This window comes from Marmota marmota, unplaced genomic scaffold (assembly GCF_001458135.2).
Source record: "Marmota marmota marmota unplaced genomic scaffold, marMar, whole genome shotgun sequence".
In the NCBI taxonomy this organism is placed as follows: Eukaryota; Metazoa; Chordata; class Mammalia; order Rodentia; family Sciuridae; genus Marmota; species Marmota marmota.
Genome location: NW_026000229.1, coordinates 15662735 through 15675840, shown reverse-complemented (window position 1 = coordinate 15675840; position 13106 = coordinate 15662735). Strand labels below are relative to the sequence as shown.

General features: G+C 37.7%; 1 protein-coding gene and 1 long non-coding RNA gene across 9 annotated transcripts in view; one reads left to right on the top strand and one right to left on the bottom strand.

Moving 5' to 3' along the window:
- The window catches only part of Dennd4a (DENN domain containing 4A), a 126204-nt gene that overhangs the window by 110597 nt on the left and 2501 nt on the right, over positions 1-13106 (bottom strand). For 7 of the 8 annotated variants that reach the window (XM_048793117.1, XM_048793120.1, XM_048793119.1 and 4 more), the window contains exon 1: positions 277-426. The exons of the other annotated variant lie outside the window; for it this stretch is intronic. The gene's annotated coding sequence lies outside the window, so the exon portion shown is untranslated. Of the gene's footprint in view, positions 1-276; positions 427-13106 lie in introns of those variants that run through there. 8 annotated transcript variants of the gene reach the window in all.
- Positions 652-2166, top strand: LOC125613316. Its single transcript, XR_007343843.1, has 2 exons — positions 652-1021; positions 1978-2166. It is a non-coding gene; the product is annotated as an uncharacterized LOC125613316 (long non-coding RNA).

The window sequence follows — 13106 nt, the reverse complement described above, 5'->3', positions numbered from 1 at the left end:
GCCAGCCCCTAATAGAAAATCTGGAATGAAAACACCGGAGCCCCCCACGCGCCCGACGCAGAGGCGCTCGCGCTACATTCGGCACCGCCGCGCCTTCTCCGGGCACACGGAGCCCACGGAGGACGGCCCGGATTCCAGGAGCCGGGGCGGAGGTCGCGGCCATCCGTGCCGCCTCCCGAGTCCCACCGCCCGAGTCCCGCGCCCCCGGCTGTCACCTTTCGGGGCCGTGACAGCTCTACAAGCCACCGCTGCCCGCGTAGCTGCCCCCTCACTCACCTCCCCGCTGGCCCCAGCGCAAGCAGCGGGTCGAGCTTAGAGAGCGGCGCCAGATCCCTCACGCACGGCGGCGGGACACGAGGGGCTGAATACCGCGGCGCTCTGAGCCCGCTTAGCTCATCCCCAGCCCAGCGCTCCGCCCTGCGCGGCACCCCCGCCCGCCCAGGCCTGCCGTCTCAGTCAGACGGGACTCCCCCTCCCCTCGCGGTCGCGGCTGCCTCCGCCTCCTTCTTCAACTCCAGCCGCGGTAGCCGCCGCAACCGGCGCCATCTTGGTAGTGACGGAAAGGGCGGGGGCGGGCATCGGGCCCTCGAACACCAATCACAGGCCGAATTTGGCCCGAGGGCGCAGGAGGGGGCCGGGTTGGAGGTCTGGAGGTCCTAGCGCCTTCTTGGAAAGGGGCGGAGAAGGTGGGTGGGGCCGGGCCGTGCTGGCTCGTGACGCGCGGTGTAAATGGGGAATCGCACTGTGGTTTCCCCCTCTAGTCGGGAGATCCCGAGCCCCGGGCGGGCGTGGGTGAGGAATACAGTGCTTCCCCTTTTGCCACCCCTAGGCGCAAGGCTCCAGCTCGCGCCAACCGACCTGGCCCGTCCTCCCTGGCACTCCCAGGAGTCCTTGCCTAGCCAGAGCGCGGGGCGTCAGTCTGAGATGCGGCTTCTCCGCCCAGGGCACTCAGATTCTGCAGGAAACCCCCTGAGGGGTTAGCAACCACCTACTAGGTTTCGGACCCAAGATAGCAGGCCAGGTAAAATGGGGAATTTAGGGGGGTTTCCGAAAACTACGTTGATAAAACGCCTATTGTTGACTGAAGGGGTGTCCGTTACATTGATAAATTGGATATGGCCTACTTAAACCTGACCATGGTCCACCATTAATGGCTATTGGCAAGTTGCCTCTGAAAAATGAGTATAATAAAGGTCGATAAACCCTACAGGATGACTCTGAGCGTTAAATTCTGTAGTACATGTGAACTGCTTAGCATAATGCCCAAAAGTACTCAATAAATGTTAGATAATATTCCATGGACAAATGAAGGAAGAAATGGGACTTTAAAAATCCCTCTTGTTTCAAGTCAATTTATGTAAAACAGGCGTTCATCCTTTTTACCAACTCTACAGTTTTACTTTCTCCCTCCTTTCCTCCATTGTAGACAGTCAACAAACATTCACTGAAAGTCAAGCATTGGGGACACAATGGTGAGGGAATCAAAAAAAATCTGCCTTCAGCGAATTGTAGTCTAGTGTGAGAAGATCAAATAATAAATGAATACTTTACATTTGGAGGGGAAACATACCATAAGGTTATGAAAAGAATTCTGGAATAGTAAATAACAGGATGGTTTTAAAAACTAGAGTGATGAAGGGAAGGCCCATCAGACACAAGAGAACCAATAATGGGAGAAAGGCCCTGGGAAATGTTTAGGACAGAGGAAAGAACTGTGTAAAGAACTTGCAATAGGAAGCAGCTTAGCTGTTAGAACTGAGTAGAATTCATGGTGCTGGGAAAATCTTTTTGGCATGGAGAAGCCTATCCTGAGACTGGAGAGGGAGGGAGGGCTCAGTCCTACAAGGCCTAGGAAAATAGAAACAAGATTGGGTTTTATTCTAATTGCAAGCAAAAGCCATTAAAAGGTTTTAATTACAAAGCAAGGGAGTGGGGAACACTGATGTTTGCAATATGACATCTGTGTTTATGTTTCAGGCAATATATGGACCAAAGAACTGAATTTAAAGTTAAGAAAATAAAGAAAAAAAGTCTGAGGTTGAACTTCTTCAACACCAAGTTGGCCAAATTATGTATTTTAATCTTCAGTTCATTGTTGTTAAAAAAAATATGTGAATATCACATAACTTTGTGCACAATAAACAGTATTTTCACTGAAAATTATTACATAATTTGTTTCTAAAAGTTTTGTATGTCTTGTTGGTATAATGTATAGTTGCCTATACAAATCGATTTTTTTTTATTGACTGCTAATAACAATCCAAATCAATCATTCTTAGTCATTTTTTGCACAACGTGCTACTTGGAGAAAGAATATGGACTAATGTTAATACGTAATTTTTCAATACTGTAGTTCCTTATTTATTTATTTATTGGTAGTAGAGATTGAACCAAGGGGTGCTTTCCCAATGAGTCATATCCCCAGCCTTTTGTGTTTTTGACTTTGAGACAGGGTATCACTAAGTTGCTTAGGGCCTTGCTAAATTGCTGAGGCTGGCCTAGAACTTGCCATCCTGCTGCCACAGCTTCCCTAGTCACTGGGATTATAGGCCTGCACCACAACAGCTGGCTTAATTTTTTTAAAAGTGCTTAGCTTTGCATTTTCTAATAAAATACAAGACATGAATTTCTTTTATTTTATTGTGGTAAAATACATACAAATTAAATTTACCATTTTAACCATTTTTAAATGTATTGTTCAGTGGCATTAAGTATATTCACATTGTGGTCCTCACCATTGTCCATGTCCAGAAGATTTTCATCATCCCAAACTAAAATTTTATATCCACTGAATTATAACTTCTCATTCTCCCATACCCCCAACTCCTAAACTACTATTTTACTTTATAAGACTTTAATTTTTAAGGTATCTGGCAAGTCTTTTCCTCACACCCACAAAATAGGTACATAGGTTTCAGTAGGTTTTTTTACTTAAGCTGGAGATTTCAAAGAACCATGTAAGTTTAGAAACTACCACCCAAGAAATAAGGATTAATGTAAGTTTTTAGCTCAGATGGTTACCCATAATACTAATAAAGAATACTAATATATTACCAATTAATTTTTACACTGAAAAATGTGTTCCATAATCATAAACTGTACTCTATAGTCTCTAAGTGTATGCTCTAAAATGGCTCAGACAACAATCTGCCCCTCCTTTTATTTACTGCTATAAATGCATATCTTATTAACACTGTTAATTTTCATTTAAAAAAGATTCTGACTCTGTAGATTTAATTTTAAAAATCACTATTCAGTGAAGGATGGATTGGAAAAAAGTAAGAGAAGGAGATAAATTTTTGTCACTTTTATATAACCAAGCATTCTATAAGGGAATGAAGATCAAAATTTTTAACTGTGTTAAACAAAAAGTTTAATCTCCTTACCCTTCTGGCTGCCAATGTCAGCTACAATGTTTTTATCCCCAGTGGAAGAACATGGCTATTGGCCAGTCAGTGACTGCTAGGGAGGGTTTATAATATAAAAGGGCACAAGGAAACTTTTGAGGGTGATGGATTATTCACTACCTTGATTGTGGTGATGGGTTCACAGGTATATACATATATCAAACTTATTAAGTTGCAATTTTAAGAAGGAAAATTGCAAGTTTGAGGTCAGCCTCAGCAACTTAGCCAGACCCTGTCTCAAAATAAAAAGGACTAGGGATGTGGTTAGTGAAGCACCCCTGGGTTCAATCCCCAGTACCAAAAAAATAAAAAAAATTGCATTCTTTAAATATGTGCAGTTCTCTATTTCAATTATACGTCAATAAAACTCTTAAAAAAAAAGTTTTTTAATGTTAAATTGATAATTCCTATCCCCTCCCCATTAAAAACAGATTAAGCCTTTTATTGGTTTTAATTATTGCTAGATCTTTAATTCTTTTTAAAAAATACTTTTTAGTTGTAAATAGACACAATATCTTTATTTTTATTTATTTATTTTTATGTGGTTCTGGATCGAACCCAGTGCCTCACATGTGCTAGGCAAGTGCTCTACCACTGAGCCACAATCCCAGTCCCAGTCAATTATTTTTTGAGGACTAGTTTGGCATATTAAAATTTTTGACTAGCAACAAAGAGCACTCAGTTGGAAATATACACATTTATATATAAATATTCACCTACATTACAGAATATTAGTTAAAATGCTATAGGCAAATAGTTGCAAGAATGGCTTACAGAATGAGATTCTAAAAAGTTTCAAAATTCTTCAAAAGTTGGTTTGAAGTATTTTTATCAAAGAAAATCACTTCTGAGCGAATATTATTTAAAAGCAGTAGAAAAGCAATAGGGAGAATTTTTTATTTTTAAGTACCTCTGAGTTTTTTTTTTTTTTTTGAGAGAGAATTTTTTAATATTTATTTATTTATTTTTTTTGGTGGACACAACGTCTTTATTTTATTTTCATGTGGTGCTGAGGATCCACCCCAACACCCCGCGAATGCCAGGCGAGCGTGTTACCACTTGAGCCACATCCCCAGTCTCTACCTCTTAGTTTTAACTGTCATATCCTGAGTCCTCTCAACATCCCAGGCATTTGTGACTAAGGTCACAGCTAAATAAACTTGAGCCTTAAATGTGACTTGGGCAAAAGCTTCTAACAATGTAGACATAAGCCAAATAGAAAAATGTGGCTTATAAATTTGAGTCCCATGCCATGCCCTTCCCGAAATGATGTCATCTTTTACCCCTGGAACTCTGGCTCTTTCTTAGAAATTATTTTAAAACATTATAGTTCCAGTGCTGCATGAGGGAAAACTATGAGACCAGTAACCATTTATAGTACTGGAAGCTCACGTTTTATAGTCAAGTTCTCTCCACCTGTTAAGTCTAGGTACCTTAATTGCTATGCCAGATGTTTTCCACATCTGTAAATGAAAACATGGAGCCTTAAAGTATCCTTGATATCTGTGCTACAGGGCTTCCTCAGGGGTGAAAAAACCTTCCATCAGAAATTTATGAGCTTTTAGAAACTCTCTGGATACGTCCCAAGTAGAGCACGTGTTGCCAAATTGTATTCATTGTAAAACGTTGTTAAGAGTGATATTGCAATGTATTTAATCCACAAATGGAAATTGATCAGCAGTGTGGTCAAAAGACAAATCTGGCTAAATTCTTTTTGAAAGACAATTTGCCTGAACAACTTTCAAGAATAATAGTAAGAACCATCATATTAACAATGACAAATTCTAAACCTGGTACTTGAGAGGAATGACCAAGGACAGGAGGACTGCTGCAGTCCAAGCCACTGTTGTCTCTGCCCTTTGGTGGCCATCTGAGGAGTCATCTTTGACTCAGCACTTTTTCACGACTTTGAAAATTATCACTTCTCAACATTCTCCTCAAGTTAGTAATTTTACCTCTTTCAATATTTCCTTATAAATTCTAATTTTTACTTGTCAAATTATCTGCAAAAGAAGGTTATTTTAAAATAATGTACCAACTGTCATTGTCCACAGTCAAGTGGGCCTCCTGACTTTCTTCAAGTGGTAAGATGATATTTTCATAACTTTTCACAAATTCATTTCAGTCTGCATTTATACACCAAACATTGTGCTGGGTACAGAAGGAGCACAATGATAAACAGGCACATATGAGAGACAGAAGGCTTCCTGACATCTAACTTTAATAAAAGTGAGACTGTGACAAGTTCTACACCAGACAAACTCATTGCTGTGGGAGCCCAGAGGATTTGATTCTCATGAGGACTGAAGGTGAAACACAGATGACTTTGGAACCAATCCTGAGACAATGTAGACTTTCTATAAAAGGAGAGGACATCATTGTTTGGGTTTAGAGTTGGGGGGTAAGGTTGATACAAGGCTGGAAAAGCTTTTTAAATTTTTTTCTTCAAATCTTTTTAACAGTTGTAACAGATGAAGGAGGTGCTCATAAATTGTTGCAGTGCTTTGACTCTCTGGGAGTGGCCAAAGATTCAAATAATTTGGAAGGATGAATATCTGTGCTGACTTGCAGGAAATATGAGTCAGATTTTCTCATCTACTCAGCTCTGTAGGTACAGCCTGGATATTTGGAAACATGAAGCTGAACAGATCAGACACTATAAGTCTTTTCTTTTTGTTGACTGGCCTAGACAAGCATCTTGTTAGGGTAGACAAATGGGACACCCATTTTATTGTCAAGGCTTAAGGAACCCTGCCAGCAAAGGGAAACACCTGCAACTGAAAAGAGTAAAATTAAGGAGAAAAAAAAAAAAAGCACTTCTGTTTTCTACATAACCCTTCCAAATAGAAGACACATACATTTTAAGTTCTTCCTTCTTGCCTATGCTTCAGGGTTGTATGTTTAACTGCCTCAAGATGTATCAGTCCCAAGTGTATCTGAAATTCAGCATGTTCAAAGGTGAACTCATTATTATCTTTACCCAAAACTGGCTATACCTATGTTCTTTATTTTCTTGAATGATGCCCACCATGCCCCTAGTCACAAAGTGAAAACCTAGAATCATCAAATCCTCTTTTTCCCTCTTTCCTTGACACCTAATCATCAAAACCAACTGATATCACCTCCTTAACATTAGTAATATTTTCCCTCACCTGTTCTTTTCCATTCTCATTGACTTACTTCAAACCCACATCTTTTAATTTTGTACCTGAAATTTTGCAGCAGTTGTCTAATTGGATTTCCTGTCTCCTGTCTTTCCCCACTTTAATCCATCCATCCCTGCCAAGCTGATCTTCTAAAAGAGATCAGTTGTTTCACAGTGTGAACTTGCTAGCTTCCTCCTTTCCTTCCTTTTTTATTCTTTCAATGTCCAATCTTTGTTGTTGTTGTTATTTTGTTTTGTTTTGGTACCAGAAATTGAACTTAACCATTGAGCCACATCCTCAGCCCTATTTAATTTTTTGAGACAGAGTCTTACTAGGTGGCTTAGGGCCTTACTAAATTGGTGAGGCTGGCCTTAAACTTGTAATCTTCCTGCTTTAGCCTCTCAGGTTGTTGGGATTACAGACCTGAGCCGCTATATCTAGCTCAAATATCCAGTCTTGATGTTACCTAAGAAGAGAAGGGCATTAGGACCTATACCACTCTGTCCCCTGCCTCTCCAAGTACGGTAGAAACTGTCTCTCATTCAGAACACTTTCAGACTGACAACACAAGAAAGAAAACAGCTAAACCTCTACTGCCCATAAAAGTACCATATTCCCCTTTCCCATACATGTGCATACAAAAAAATTAGATCACTTAGTTACATCAAACTAGTTATATGAAGGGCAAAGTTAATTCAAAAGGGAAAATCTCTTACAATTAGTTTGACTCAAAATTTGGAGCATAATGGATTTTTTTTTCAAATAATGGGGGTTGAACCTCTCACCCCAGGGGTACTCTTAACCAATGCACTGCATCCATCCGTTTTTGTATTCTGAGACAGGATCTGGTAAAGTTAATCAGGCTGACCTCAAGCTCGTGATCCTCCTGACTTGACTTTTAATAATAAAGATTTAAATTTAAAACAAAAAAGATCTCCAAAGATTCTTGTAAGGTGGGTTTCTTCTTAACTAAATAATCCCACAAGCTAGTTAAGGCTCTCCACTGTCAGTATCACTTTGCTGTCTGTTAAAAGTAAATATCTTTGCTCTAAATTCTCCATTCCTAACCCTGTAAGTTTTCATATTTGAATTACTTTAACAGCATCTTTAATTTGATAAATGTCAACTTATTGATTTCATAGAATTTATATGTTGCAATAACTTTAAAATTATGCTTAAAGGGAAAGAGAAGTAGGTTGGGATGGGGCTATCTTTTATTTGACTGTATTCAAACTAAAATGGAAAAAAGGCTTTTAGAGATGGTATGATAAGGTAGTGCTGTCAAACTGCTGCCTGCCTGGGCAGTGCTGTCTGGAAGGTTGTAGACAGTTTAGAAAGGACAGCCACAGAATCCTTGGTGACAGGTTGAGAAGAGTACATAATGATACTGGTCATTATTAACTGGTTATATGCTAAAAGAAAGTGGGAAAATAGTGGTTTATGAAAAAGGGTTTAGAAACATATTCTCCCATTTCAAATTCTTACATTTAGTAAGGCTCTGTTTGCTACATAGCTAGGGCTTGTTCATTGTACAGGAAAATCTCAAGGACGAGTTTAAGTAATAAACAGAGCAATTAAACAAGGCTAAGACTAAATGGATTGACGTAGAACAATTGGGGGGGTGGGCAGGCAAGGAGAAAATGGATTTGAAATTTATCATCTGACCCACATCATAATGGTTTCATGAGAATAACTGTCATGAGTTGATTTTTTTGTTCCTCTAATCTAGAACATAGCATTTCAGTACAGGAATAATCTTTTGAAATCATCCAATGACTGTTTCATTTTCAAAAGAATGACCTTTTGTTCACTTGAGACTTCTCCAAAATCATACACATCTAATAGTATGAAAAGAGCTAGGACTAGAATCCAGGTTCCTAGTTCTTTTCTTTCTGTATTACTGAATTCTGAGAATTTGGTATTCCAAAATTATCATGAAATAAACTGAATATATAGGAAAATGCTTATTTTTGACAGAAAGAAACAGAAGCTCAGAAAGATAAAATAAAATATCCCAAATCATATGTTTGGCCTAGACCAGAGTCAGGCCTCACACCGGCTGGACCAAACAGGATTTTTCTAAAGAAATCAATGAAACCATAAATGTTATGTGTCTAGGCATAGAGTTCATTCCTTCAATCTACAGGTATTTTACTATATATGTTACATACAATATACTCTGCCAGTTACTATATAAAAGATTACAAGACTAAAAGATTCATTTTTGCAAAACTAGATTTTTATTTTGCCAGACTAAAAATTGAACACTCTCATTATCAGGGAAAAACATTCCATTTTGATGGTTGATAAGCTAGCAAGAAGTTAAGTTTTGGTGTACTATAATATTAGAAATATTTTTAACTTTCATCAAAGGATGGACTTCATTCAGATTATCTACAGTATTATTCTGTCCATCAGATGAGAAAACATTAAAAAGTCTGACAATACCAAGCTTTGTGAATCTTCAAAAAAACTAGAACTCTCATGCTCTGCTGTGGAAAGAAATGTTAAGTAATTCAGCTCTTTTAGAAAGCAGTGACAATATTTTATTAAAATTTAAAAAGTATGTACCTACAATCCAGCAATTTCATTTTTGTGTATATATGTTAAAGAAATTTGTTCTAAACTGTGATTCATGATCTTATTAGTGGATTGTGAAATCAATTAAGGGTTTGCAACAATTTTATTTATTTTTAAACAATTCTTTTAGTTGTTGATGAATCTTTATTTTATTTATATATATGTGGTGCTGAGAATCAAACCCACTGCCTCACACATGCTAGGCAAGCACTCTACCACTGAGCTACAACTCAACTCCAGCCCCAATTTTTTTAAAGAACTACCATATTTTTTTTTCTTTATATATATATTTTTAAATGAAACAGAACAGAAAATATCAGAGCAAGAATTTGTTATGGGTACACACCACACACACACACACACAAACACACACACATACATATATCCTTCCATATTAAATGTCATAGTGTGCTACCTAGATTCTTCATCCCCAGGAACTGAAGCATTCATTCTTTCAATTTCTAGGAGCATTGCCAGCCAAAAAGCTTTTAGTTGGGTCCCTCTTCAGGACTATTTTCAGGAAGAGAGCTACTTGCTCAAGGTCACATCTTCCTAGGTGCAATATAGTCAGTAATTGGTCAATAAAGGTATATAAGGGCCTAAATTCTTTTCCCTAATTCAAAATAATCTGAAGGATCACCCCAGCCAATGCAGGATCAACTCAGGCCATCAGTTATTGCCACTTCTTTACAGATCAACTTCTCCCCCTGCCCATTCCTACTTCCTTTACTTTCCTACAGGTGCTGATCATGTGACACTCTTCAATAAACTCCTGCACACAATGAGTCTATTTCCCAAGCAACCTAGCCTGTAATGATGTGTGCATGTATGGGATCTGAATGTAAAATCATTTCTCATTTTAAGTACTGGCCATAAAAGCTTGAAAACAACTGCATGTAAAGAAACTTTTATACCCAGTGACTCAAGAGGCTGAGGCAGGAAGATTTCGAGTTCAAAGGCAGCCTTAGCAAAAGTGAGGTGCTAAGCAACTCAGTGAGACCTCATTTCTAAATAAAGTATGAAATAGGGCTGGGGATGTGGTTCAGTGTCACATGCTCCTGAGTTCAATCTCCGGGACATACATACAAAAAGAAACTCTTATACATATTCAACAGGAGACACAACTAGGATAACTGGTTAGTAGCTCATAGTAATAATGATTGGATAGAAAAACAAATGCTTGTCCATAAGAGAACCTATGATAAGTTATACAGTAGAATACTATATAATAATTAAGATGAGTGAGATCTGCTATACCAACATAAAACAAATTCCCAAATTACAAGGCTGTACACTAACTTCACAATAGTAGTTAGCTCTAGAGAAGTAGCAAAGGAAATGGGAAGAGGTTGGGCTTCAACTACTGCATTGTACTGCTTTTTTAAAATGCATCTAACCTGGTGGAATGAGATGGACATCATTACCCTGGGTACATGTATGATTGCATGAATGGTGAATCTCTACACCATGTACAACCAAAGAATTGAAAGGTTGCACTCAATTTGTGTACGATGAATTGAAATGCATTCTACTGTCATATACAACTAAGTAGAACAAACAGAAAATTTTAAAAAAGAATATACAAGTATAAGGTAAGTATTTATTCAATAATATAAATTACAAATTAGGTTCATAAACCTCCAATTGAGCATTTTATTGCCTAATTTCTATGTAGGCAAAATAAAAGCATTAATGCTTAATTCGTGCCATTTTCCTAAAGATTCTGTAAATCAGTTGAAGTAGTGTCTGGCTTCTAATAAGTACTCAAGGAATATTAGTTATTGTTATTCTGCCTAACATATTTAAATTTTTTTGTAGTTGTAGATGGAGAGAATGCCTTTATTTTGTTTATTTTTATGTGGTGCTAAGGATCGAACCCCATGCCTCACACATGCTAGGCAAGCACTCTGCCACTGAGCTACAGCCCCATATCTGTTTTTTCCCCAAATTGCATCATTTATTCAACAAGCACTATTCAAGTCTGATTTGTTAGATATCATGTACATTTCTGAATAAAAAGATGAGACTCTGAAACCACTTTCTTTTCTATGGCTTTAAAAAATGCATCTAAACAAACTTGACAAAAGTATAAATTTTATTAAATGTATATGAATTTGTGGGTTTCTATTCAAAACTTTTATGCATGCTTAAAGTATTTAAAAATTAAATTTTTTCAATGAGTTATTACTGAAGAATAATTATATAATAACAGCAAAACATTTTAAACTTTTTCTATCCAGAAGTAGTAAAAAGACTGGCCACTTCCTCTTACACAAAAACTTGGTCAGAATTTAGTAGTTCATGGAGTATAGACATTCCAATTATGAATGTTTGATTTATTGTACTTTTTTTCTTCCACTATTTTTATCCAAAAACAAGGTCCATGTAATGAGAACAATACTGGAATCTTCTAGGAGTTTATCAAACTCTACTGACATTCTCTTTGAAGAGTTAACAGTAATTAAGAAGCAATATTGGGGCTGGGATTGTGGCTCAGTGGTAAAGTGCCCGCCTTGCATGCATGAGGCACTGGGTTTGATCCTCAGCACTACATAAATGTAAAATAAAGATATTGTGTCCACCTAAAAAAAAAATCAATATAGTGCCCAAGTCCCTGGGTTCAATCCCCAGCATCCAACAACAACAACAACAAGGAAAAGAATAGTCTTCACAATTTTCCATCAGTTCTGATAAAGAATTTCGTGTCAGATTTACTGGAATAAAATTTACATACAGTATCCAAGCAGAGTGCTCATACCTGTAATCTTAGCCACTCAGGAGGCTGTTAGAAGGATCCCAAGTTCCAGGCAGCCTCAGCAAATTAGTGAGACCCTGTCTCGAAATTGAATATAAATAGGAGTGGGGAGGTGGCTCACTGGTTCAATCCCCAATACCAAAGAAAAAATAAATAAATAAAAACTTTACATGTAGTGAAAATTCACTTTTAAAATAGAGAGTTTGAGCAGATGTTTACAGTTGTGAATCCCCATCATGATCAAGATATACAATATTTCAATCACCCCAAAAAGTTCCCTCATGCTCTTTGATCCTAGCCCTTGAATCACTAACTGGATTTTTATTTCCATAATATTGTTTTTTCTAAGATAGGAAGCAAACATGATCATAGAATATGTTGCCTCTTGAGTTTTTTTCCAGTTAGTATGAACTTTTGGTAATTGCCTAATGGTGCATGAATCAGTAGTATGATCCCTTTTATTGCTGAGTAGAATACCATTGTAAGAATGCGCTACAATTTGTTTACCCAGTCTCCAGTTGAGGGACATTTAAGATGTTTCCTATTTGAAGTCATTATAAATAGAGCCCCTATAGATGTTTGCATACAGGTTTTGGTATCCAAATGTATCTTTGTTGTCCTTGGGTAAATACCTAGAAAGAGAACTTTGTGGGTCCTATTATAAGTGTTTATTTAACTTTATAAGAAAGTGTTTGTCAAAGAGGTCATACCATATTGAATTCTCACAGTATTTAAGGTGGCAGTTTCAGTTGCTCCACTTGCTACTGTCAAGTTGATTTGGTTGTTTGGATTGCTATGTGTGTATATGTTCAAATTTCTTTAGCCATTCTAATTGATATAAGATGATATATCATTGTAGAGTTTTGCCAGGCACATACCTGGAATCCCAGCTCCTCAGGAAGCTGAGACAGGAGGATGGCAAGTTTGAGACCATCCTCAGCAACTTAGTGAGATCCTCTGTCAAAATAAAAAATAAAAAGGTCTAAGGAGGGCTGCAGTTATAGTTCAGTGGTAGAGCACTTGCCTAGCATGTGTGAGGCACTGGGTTTGATCTCAGCACCGTATGTAAATAAATAAATAAAATAAAGTCTATCAGCAACTAAAAATGAAATATATTTTAAAAAATGTCTAAGGACAATTATATTTTTAAAAATATCTGAGCTCAGTGGTAAAAACACCTCTAGGTTCAATACCCAGTACAAAAAAAAAAAAAAAAGA